This window comes from Zootoca vivipara, chromosome 1, assembly GCF_963506605.1.
Source record: "Zootoca vivipara chromosome 1, rZooViv1.1, whole genome shotgun sequence".
NCBI lineage: Eukaryota > Metazoa > Chordata > Lepidosauria > Squamata > Lacertidae > Zootoca > Zootoca vivipara.
The window spans coordinates 87,827,700-87,836,788 of record NC_083276.1 but is presented as its reverse complement, the minus strand read 5'-3'; positions in this window follow the sequence as shown (position 1 = coordinate 87,836,788).

The following is a 9,089-nucleotide window of genomic DNA, read 5'->3' as shown; positions in this document are numbered from 1 at the left end:
TGCACTCAAACTTATTTATCTGTGTGGAAGCTGCTGGGAATGACGTCCACAGGGCATCATATTCCCACCACATCCACGTCACATCCGTCATTGTGGAACCTTCACAGAGAATTTCTGTATCAGTGTTGCCCCCTCCATGCCACGTTCCATAGCTGTAGCAAGGATTTGTCATCTCCAGCAGCCTATGTAACTCCGTGTTCCATTTCTTTTTACCATATAAAAGCTGCCTCTTCCCCCTCACAACCCCTCTCTTGTGCCTCTCACATGCATACGCAACACTGGCTTCAGCCCCCAATATGGCAGGTTGGCCTGACCTGCGTTCCTAGATCGTTCTGATTTCCCCTTAATCTGCAGTTAATGGCAAAGCTAGCCAAGAACCAAACTACACAGTCCATGCATTTATGTGTAACTTTTAATAATAAATAAATGAGAAGACAACACAGGCGGGCTTCAATCTTGAGTGGAAAGCTGATGAGGGAAAGGATTTATTAATCTTTTCCCTCAGGCTATTATTGGCCCAAAATCACAATCATTTTCCTCACCATCTGTCATTCCCCCCCCCCCTATGAAGAGGGGAAAGGGTCATTTTTAGCTGCTGGCAATGGCCATTTTTGAACAAGAAATCCACAGACTGGGTGATCTGGGGAGCCCCATTCTCTCAGTCACCTGTGCTATCATGGTTGCCGTACCAATCTAACTATGTAAACTGAAACTGTGGTACCCATAGTGTTTGTGGGACACTGCAGGCTTCCTGAGGGAACAACTATCCTTCTTTAAAAAATAAACCATTCTGGGATGACAGCCATGAATGTGGCCTCTAGGTACACAAATAATAAAGAATTTTGCAGTGCCTTTAAAATGAACGTATTTGTTAAGACACAAGCTTGCATCAAATGCATGAAGTGTTCACCTGAGTTACAGGTAAATACACACACAGTGAGGTGGGGTTGTAAGCAAGTGAGGTCCAGTGAGGTCAGAGAGAAATGATATGCAGAAAGTACAGTGATCGTTACATTATAAATATTAATACAAATGCTAGCCCTTCTCTTTTCTCAGAGGACAGAATTTTGCCTTCTTGATAAAGAGAATGTGTTTAAATACAGCTCCTAAAGAGCCAGAACGTATAGTTTTTAATCAATGAGAGAGTTTATGAATGGGAGTTATTGCTCAGTGTATGGGGGATTTTTTCAATACAGAATTTACCCTTGTCATTTCAATTACACAAAGTAATTACATAATCCCCACCTGATAGCATAAAGAGAAAGGCTTAAAATGGAAACTGACATTTCATACTTACGATAACTAATAAGGGCCATGTTTCATGGAATGGTAATCATAGCAGCTCCTGTTGCTTCTTCATGAAATGTTGTTTATTCCAGATGATCTGACCTGGACACGCCTCACAATATGTGGGATATTTATCATATGTGAATCAGCAACTGCTAACACAAACCAGCATGCATGCATGCAACAAACTATGAGGATGATATCACACAGACCATCATGTACAAAATAGCTCATGGGTTTAAATAAAGGCCAATTTGTGATCACATGAAATAGTACTAAGAATCATTTGAAGACTGGGTGACAGAGGCAGCCGGTCCATGAAGTGGACTGAAGCAGCTGCTTCTGGTTGTGAAATCCCATAGGGTGGTGCCCCTGTGGGCACTCCACCTGCCACCAAGTAGTGACTTGCAGTGAGATCTCACAGGATCTTGCAGAACTCCTGTGAGTGCCCTGTGAAATCTCACCAGATCTGCCATAGCTTCTGCAAGTCAAAATGTTCATTAGTATAGGGCAGGTAAGTGTGTGGAAACAATGTTTGAGGAGAGCCTATGCTTGAACCATATTGGGAATGTCTTTCTTTTAAACCTCATTAAATTGCTTTTGCAGCCAGTATTTGAGCATTTAACTGTCCTACATTGCCACAGCAGACAGAGAGTTGAAACTGACACATACATAGTCCAAGGCACTCTGGATGCTAGAAAGTCAGGAAATAGGACATGGTTAGCTTTCTTTCTCAAAAGCTGAGATGCAATGCTTGTCTTATGACAATAGCAGGAGACAACCCATTTGGCTACGGACGTGCCTATCATCACACACCAGAATCAGCCTCAACAAAAGGGGAATGGATTTGCAGTAGCAGCTAGGACTATGCGATAGTTGCAGCTAATGCGGATGCTGCACCTCAAGGTTTCCCAGAACACGAGAAACTTTAAAGGGAATCCTCTTCTCTCAATCCATAGAGAAATACTGGCAGAAGGACCTTGTGCTTGCTGCAGCTGCAGCCATGGAGCTGCCACAGAAGAGTGGCCATCTATGCATCTCAATAAGAACAGGGAGAGGAAGAAATGCATCAGAAGGAGAAGGAGAAGGAGAAGGAGAGGAAGGAGAAGGAGAAGGAGAAGGAGAAGGAGAAGGAGAAGGAGAAGGAGAAGGAGAAGAGGAGGAGGAGGAGGAGGAGGAGGAGGAGGAGGAGGAGGAAGAAGAAGAAGAAGAAGAAGAAGAAGAAGAAGAAGAAGAAGAAGAAGAAGAAGAAGAAGAAGAAGAAGAAGAAGAAGAAGACAAGTTTTGCATAAAATTTGGACATTCTTATTCATCTGCAATAATTGATCTAATGTAAATAGATCACTTCACAGTGGGGAATACTGTGACTTGTGTCTGCTGTCCAAGTGCTAGCTGTTGATAGGCAAAGTCCCTGTTCTCCCTAGTTGTGATTCTCTTTCTCTAAACTAGACTTTGATTAGAAAGCCATTCAAACAGAGGACTCCTTCAAACAAAAGACTGCCGTCTTCTGCCCACTATGGAACATAGTCTAACCCAGTTCCTTAACCCAGTATATACTGGGACTAGTACATACTGAGTATCCTTGGCTGCTGTGAGGCTCTTCTGGACACATAAGTACTCAGAATATGATATTTCGGGCATGGGGATTTATTCCAACTCTACACATACACACACATGTTTTTATGGGGGTTGGGAGTTTATATGGATATTAGTAGATGGCTAGGAGAAAGTCACATATTAGCATCTTCTTGCATTTCAAGCATTCCCCTTCCTGACATGCTGAAGACCTTACTACAGGGACTTACTTGAAAGAGAAGGTTTATTTCAATTACAGTTTAAGCTGAGCTCTAATAAACCTCTTTTACTAATCTTGTCCTCCCTTTTTGTTCAAGTTCAGTATCTTCAATTAGATTTAATGAGGCCTATTCCATACAACTTTAAAATATCCTAGGATTGTTAAAAGCACATTTATTTGAGCTCTAATAGGAGACAAATCCACTTTTCCTGTAAATGTCTTAAAGTAACCCAAGCGTTAACTGTATGAATGTATATTTAATGATATTGTAACTTATTTTTACTGACATTGAAAATGCCAACATATCTCATTCAACAGTTTTTGCCCATGGTTATCATTAGGAGAGCTGTTTGCTTTAACCTAATTCAAATCAACAACTTAACATTTATCTTAATTTAAAAGCAAGTAGAACTGCTAAGATACTTAATGTTCAACCATAAATCTCCCTTTATGTCTTCTGTCGCGGTCCCTTCAGGTGGAACCTGAAAGTCTATTGGCTTTTATGTGATACTGGAGGATACCAGTAGATGGCAATGAGTAAAACAATATTAATCTTTTCTGCTGAATGCTTTGGATTCTGTGATTTCCTAAAAATCCAGGGGCAGAAAGGAGTGTATTTATATGTTTCCCGCTGTTTGTGTAGAGACAAAGTAATAAAAAGCTGCTGCAGTAGCTCAAACTTGCAATAAAAGGAACACACAGAGCAGTGTGATCTACTCCCATCATACACATGGAATGATTACCCACCCACACCTCTCTTTATTTTTTAACAGGAATATCCTTCCCTTTTTTGCTTCCCTCTCTTTATCACCATTGTCCTCTACTTTCATGAAAGTTTGGAGTTGATGTATTTCAGGTTGTTTAAAACTGACTAGAGGGAAGGTTAAACTAGTGGCAGAGAGGAAGAGGGATGACTCACAAACACACTTTAAATGTTCTCCGAAGGGATTGATTTAACTATAAACGCAAAAGATGGGCCAGCTATTGAACCAGCTAAAGGGGCTGGGGAAGGGACAGAAACCAGAAATGTTGAACTGATGTTTGACTCCTTCAGCACTGAGACAGAACTCATAGCCAGTAAGAAAGTACTTTTATTCTATTTATAAAGGCGCCTGAGGTATTTTTTATAATATAGAGTCAGATTAAGAATGGCTGCTCAATTTATCATCCCTGCAACTCATTGCAGAGCAGTGAAAGACACAGGTTAGAGGGAATAGCTTAGTGAACAGGACCCTCCTTAGATGAAAGAGATGAAGCAAATTTAGTCTGCAAAGTAAAATGTGTAAATCTGACCACCAACAGTATCAATTGATTGTTTTGTTCATTCAGTGGAGGTTAGCTGCATTCACCTTTGTCACTGCACAGTGTCTGGCTACACTCATCGTTCCTTTCTCAGTTGTGTTTTCTTTTGAGATGTCTTGCTCACCTTGCAGGTACATTAAACTCCATTCCCTACACCAGGTGATGCTGATTCACTATTCTGTGCTGCAAATCATATTCTTTGACATTTTAAGATTGCATGTGTGTGTGTGTGTGTGTGTTTAAGACGCAATCTGTGGTAGGCTAAGAAAAAGAGAATTATATGTGAGACAGATGAGCAAACAAATTTCTATTCCTATGGGATGGTGGTTGCTCTCAAGCCCATCTTTTGCAGCCCAAATATATAGAAAATTCAGGTACAGGCATACACAGAGGAAAATGCAGCCTCTGAAAATAGATAGATAGAATGGAAAATTAACATACCCAGTTCCCTTTGGATGCTTTCCCCAGATTCCTGACGTTGGTTTGGTTTTTTGCTTGAGGCATTGGCAGTAGTGGCCCTTGGGTTTGGGGTGTCCCTGAGCAAGAGAGTCATCTGGGGCCTCTTAAATGTATGAAAGCAAGCATAACATTTCACTTAATTCTATATATGAAGTAAATACAGTACAACCATTAACCTCTCAATAGAAAAACAACTTGCATTCACTCCGAGGATGATATCCGTGGATGCTATCAGCCGCCCAGCATTTGTTATTTGATATTTACCATTTGATATTTTGATATTTACCAAGAGACTTTTGTCTCTTAATGTATCTGTTGGAATAAAACAATACCCGTCTTCTTGAGATATGTGAACTGCCCATTTTGCATGGTCTGGAGTTAACAAGGTTCTAGCACAGGGGTCAGCAAACTACGGCTCGCGGGTTGGATCCGTCCCAATTTCACTCTGGATCTGGCCTGCGAATGGTTCTGCAATCGCTGCTTGAACCGGTGCGCTCACCTTTTGTTTTTGTTTTTAGCCGCCATTTTTTGTGATTTTTCCCTCCCTCCCTCACAGTGGTGGCACCTCCTCCCTCCTGGCTTCTCCCCACCCTGTGGAGGAAGGGGGCTGGGCTTTGATAGGAAGCCTCACCGCCCACCCGCTGGCTTCTCCCCATGGCCGCGCTGTGGGCTGGAGCTTGGCTCGCCTGCTGACCCCGTGCCTGGTGCCTGGGAAATCTGGCCCGAAAAGGAGAGGCACCGCCACTGCCGCTGGCTCCCAACTGCAGGCAGAGCGGCGGAGGAGGTAGGCAGGGGGAGGGGAGGGGCTGGGGAGAGAGGGGGAGAGAGAGAGAAGCCCCCTCTGCTGCATGCACGTGCGCTCCCACACGCGCAGTCCAGCCTGTCACTAGGTCTGGGGGATAAATAAAATTGCTAACCCATGTTCTAGCAGAAATATTGTTGTGTGTGCCATCCTGGGCCTAATGAATTTCTATTTTTTTCTCTATCCTCAAAATAGCTATCACATTGTTGTTGATTCAACTAGTTGTGTCTCCTAGATTTCATCTTTGGGGCCACATTTCCATTGAACAATTTCAGGCGGCCAAACATCTGCACGTTGTCCTTGTGAATTGGTGGCTATGGTTTCCCTTTTTTGTGAAACAAAAGTATATTTCTCTAAAACAGCTTGCTGCTTGCCAAGTCTGATTGTCTTGCTGTGCTGGTTTTTCTCTTTGCTGCTCCAAAGTGGCAATGACGTGATGCTGTCTTGATTTGCTAGAAAATGTAGGGGGTTAATTTAATGCAAACCCCCCTCCCCCCAGCTACTGTATTGCAACAACGGTAGATAGTTAGGCTTTGCAACCAATCCAGCCAAACCATTGACTAAATTTTTGCTGTTATACCTGTGCTGGTATAAAGCACAGAGCAGTCTTTATATTGGCAAATTTAGCGCTTCTTTCTTGGTTGCATTCTAGGTACGGTATATATAAAAACGTATTTTCCTATGGGCTTTGCAAAATGTATTCCACTATATTCACCAAACAATGCTTTTTCTTTGGACAAGCCAATAAAGTACTGTCCTGAGTCCAGCAGATCTATAGGAATAATAGTCTCAATGTGAAATAGAAATGCAACTTTCAAATAGAATATCTTATTTCTATTGTTCTACTACTCTTAGTCATTACCTTCACTCAACTACCAATCAGTTTCTTTACAAATGCACCAAAATCTTCCTTTTGTTATTCAAATGGTTTTAAGGAGCAACCGAAATAGTGCTGTTTATACCGTAGCTGAACTCATGTGTATTGTATATCTCTGTATTAATGGCTCCTCGTGTTCCTGGCCATTTAATCTGTCTTGCAAGATAGCTGTCCTTTCACCAATATCCTTTCATGCAGCCATGGAGAACCTGTAATAGAAGACCTGTGGGGCTGAAAGCTTTGAGCTAATGTGATTTCCCTCTCTTTCTAGGAACGTAAAATAGCCTTTTGTTTTTACTTTATTCTACACAGTGAGAACAAGAAATTGATGTACAGAAAGTGAACTGCCTCTCATATTTAACCATGTGCTTTTATGTGCATGTATCTAAAACCTGATAACATTCATGCTTCCTTTGGTTAAGTCATTTATTGATTATTCAGTGAAGTGTCTGCCCTTGATATTACTGATCATAGAAAAACTGTGTAATAGGGCACAACATCTACTTTGTCTAGCTTGTATATTTAATGTATTAACATCAAGTGCTACTATTCAGTGTGTCTCTCTGCCAGTCAGCCATTCTTGCTCTCTTTCAGCATACTACGGTATATTCTGTTTCCCTCTGCCCCCCCCCACCTCATTTTCCATATCACCTTCAGCATTCTGTGTCCAGTAAGCACGCTCAGTCCTCATTGGGCTGTTGAGGAAAGCAGGGGTTGCTCCCAAATTATGTTTGTCCAACTTTGACATTCCCCAAACATGCTAACACCTTCTTCTTTCTCAATAGTCCCAGCGGCCATAGCTGTCAACTCTCCCTTTTTTTGCGGGAAACTCCCTTATTCCAAGCCACAGCTGTCAACTTTGCCTTTTTTGCTGGAAATTCCCTTATTCCAGTGCCGTTTCCCGCTGCTATCCTAGATTGTTAGATATACCGTAGACTGTCCCCGGGACAGGTGAGGCTGCTGATCCCTTCTTTTCAAATCCGAAAGTTGGTAGCTATGCCCAGCGGCGGAGGAAGCAACTTGGGCACCTGGGGCGGGGCGGGGCGAGCCTCAGGGCCTGTGATGTCTGGCTGCCTCCTCCTACTCAGCTGCCTTACAGCTGGGGGGGGGAGGCAGCATGTGGACTGTTTGGGCGGCGCGGAGCCTGCGTGCGCCAAAGCCCACCATGTCTCTCCCTCCCAGCACGCTTGGGCGTGCTGCAGGCCCCGCAGTGAGTGCCGCCCAGCATTTTGTTACCCCCCCCTCAGTGGTGACACCCAGGGCGGTCTGCACCCACCGCACCCCACTTCCTCTGCCCCTGAGTAGTCCTGTTTGGCCTATGTAGCCATCACAACTCAGGTCTTGAGTTCACTATTAGCACATACCGTGTTTCTCATATTTTAAGGCATCCCCAAAAAATAAGCCATGACAGGATTTCTAAGGGTTGGTGAAAAATAAGACATACCCCGAAAATAAGCCATGTCGTGTAGCCCCGATCGAGCGAGAGGCGAAGGCGCGGGACCCAGCAGAAGCTCCCTGCCTGCTTCCCCGAGCCGTCGCGCATCGGGGGACAGAGCCGAAGATCGGTGGGCTTGACTTGCTGGGCTTGACAAGCCCGGGAAACAGCGCCCGCCGATCTTCGGACCTGTGCTGTGTGACAGGCAGGGGTGGGGGGAAGCGGAGATCGTTCTCCGCTCTCCCCCCACCCCCGCCTGTCACCAAAGATCGGCGGGCGCTGTTTGCTGGGCTTGACAAGCCCGGCAAACAGCGCCCGCCGATCTTCGGACCTGTCCTGTGTGACAGGCGGGGGTGGGGGGGAAGCGGAGATCGTTCTCCGCTCTCCCCCCACCCCCGCCTGTCACCAAAGATCGGCGGGCGCTCCTTGCTGGGCTTGACAAGCCCGGCAAACAGCGCCCGCCGATCTTCGGACCTGTCCTGTGTGACAGGCGGGGGTGGGGGGGAAGCGGAGATCGTTCTCCGCTCTCCCCCCACCCCCGCCTGTCACCAAAGATCGGCGGGCGCTCCTTGCTGGGCTCGACAAGCCCGGCAAACAGCGCCCGCCGATCTTCGGACCTGTCCTGTGTGACAGGCGGGGGGGGAAGCGGAGATCGTTCTCCGCTCTCCCCCCACCCCCGCCTGTCACCAAAGATCGGCGGGCGCTGTTTGCTGGGCTTGACAAGCCCGGCAAACAGCGCCCGCCGATCTTCGGACCTGTCCTGTGTGACAGGCGGGGGTGGGGGGGAAGCGGAGATCGTTCTCCGCTCTCCCCCCACCCCCGCCTGTCACCAAAGATCGGCGGGCGCTCCTTGCTGGGCTCGACAAGCCCGGCAAACAGCGCCCGCCGATCTTCGGACCTGTCCTGTGTGACAGGCGGGGGGGGAAGCGGAGATCGTTCTCCGCTCTCCCCGCACCCCCGCCTGTCACCAAAGATCGGCGGGCGCTGTTTGCTGGGCTTGACAAGCCCGGCAAACAGCGCCCGCCGATCTTCGGACCTGTCCTGTGTGACAGGCGGGGGTGGGGGGTGGGGAAGCGGAGATCGTTCTCCGCTCTCCCCCCACCCCCGCCTGTCACCAAAGATCGGCGGGCGC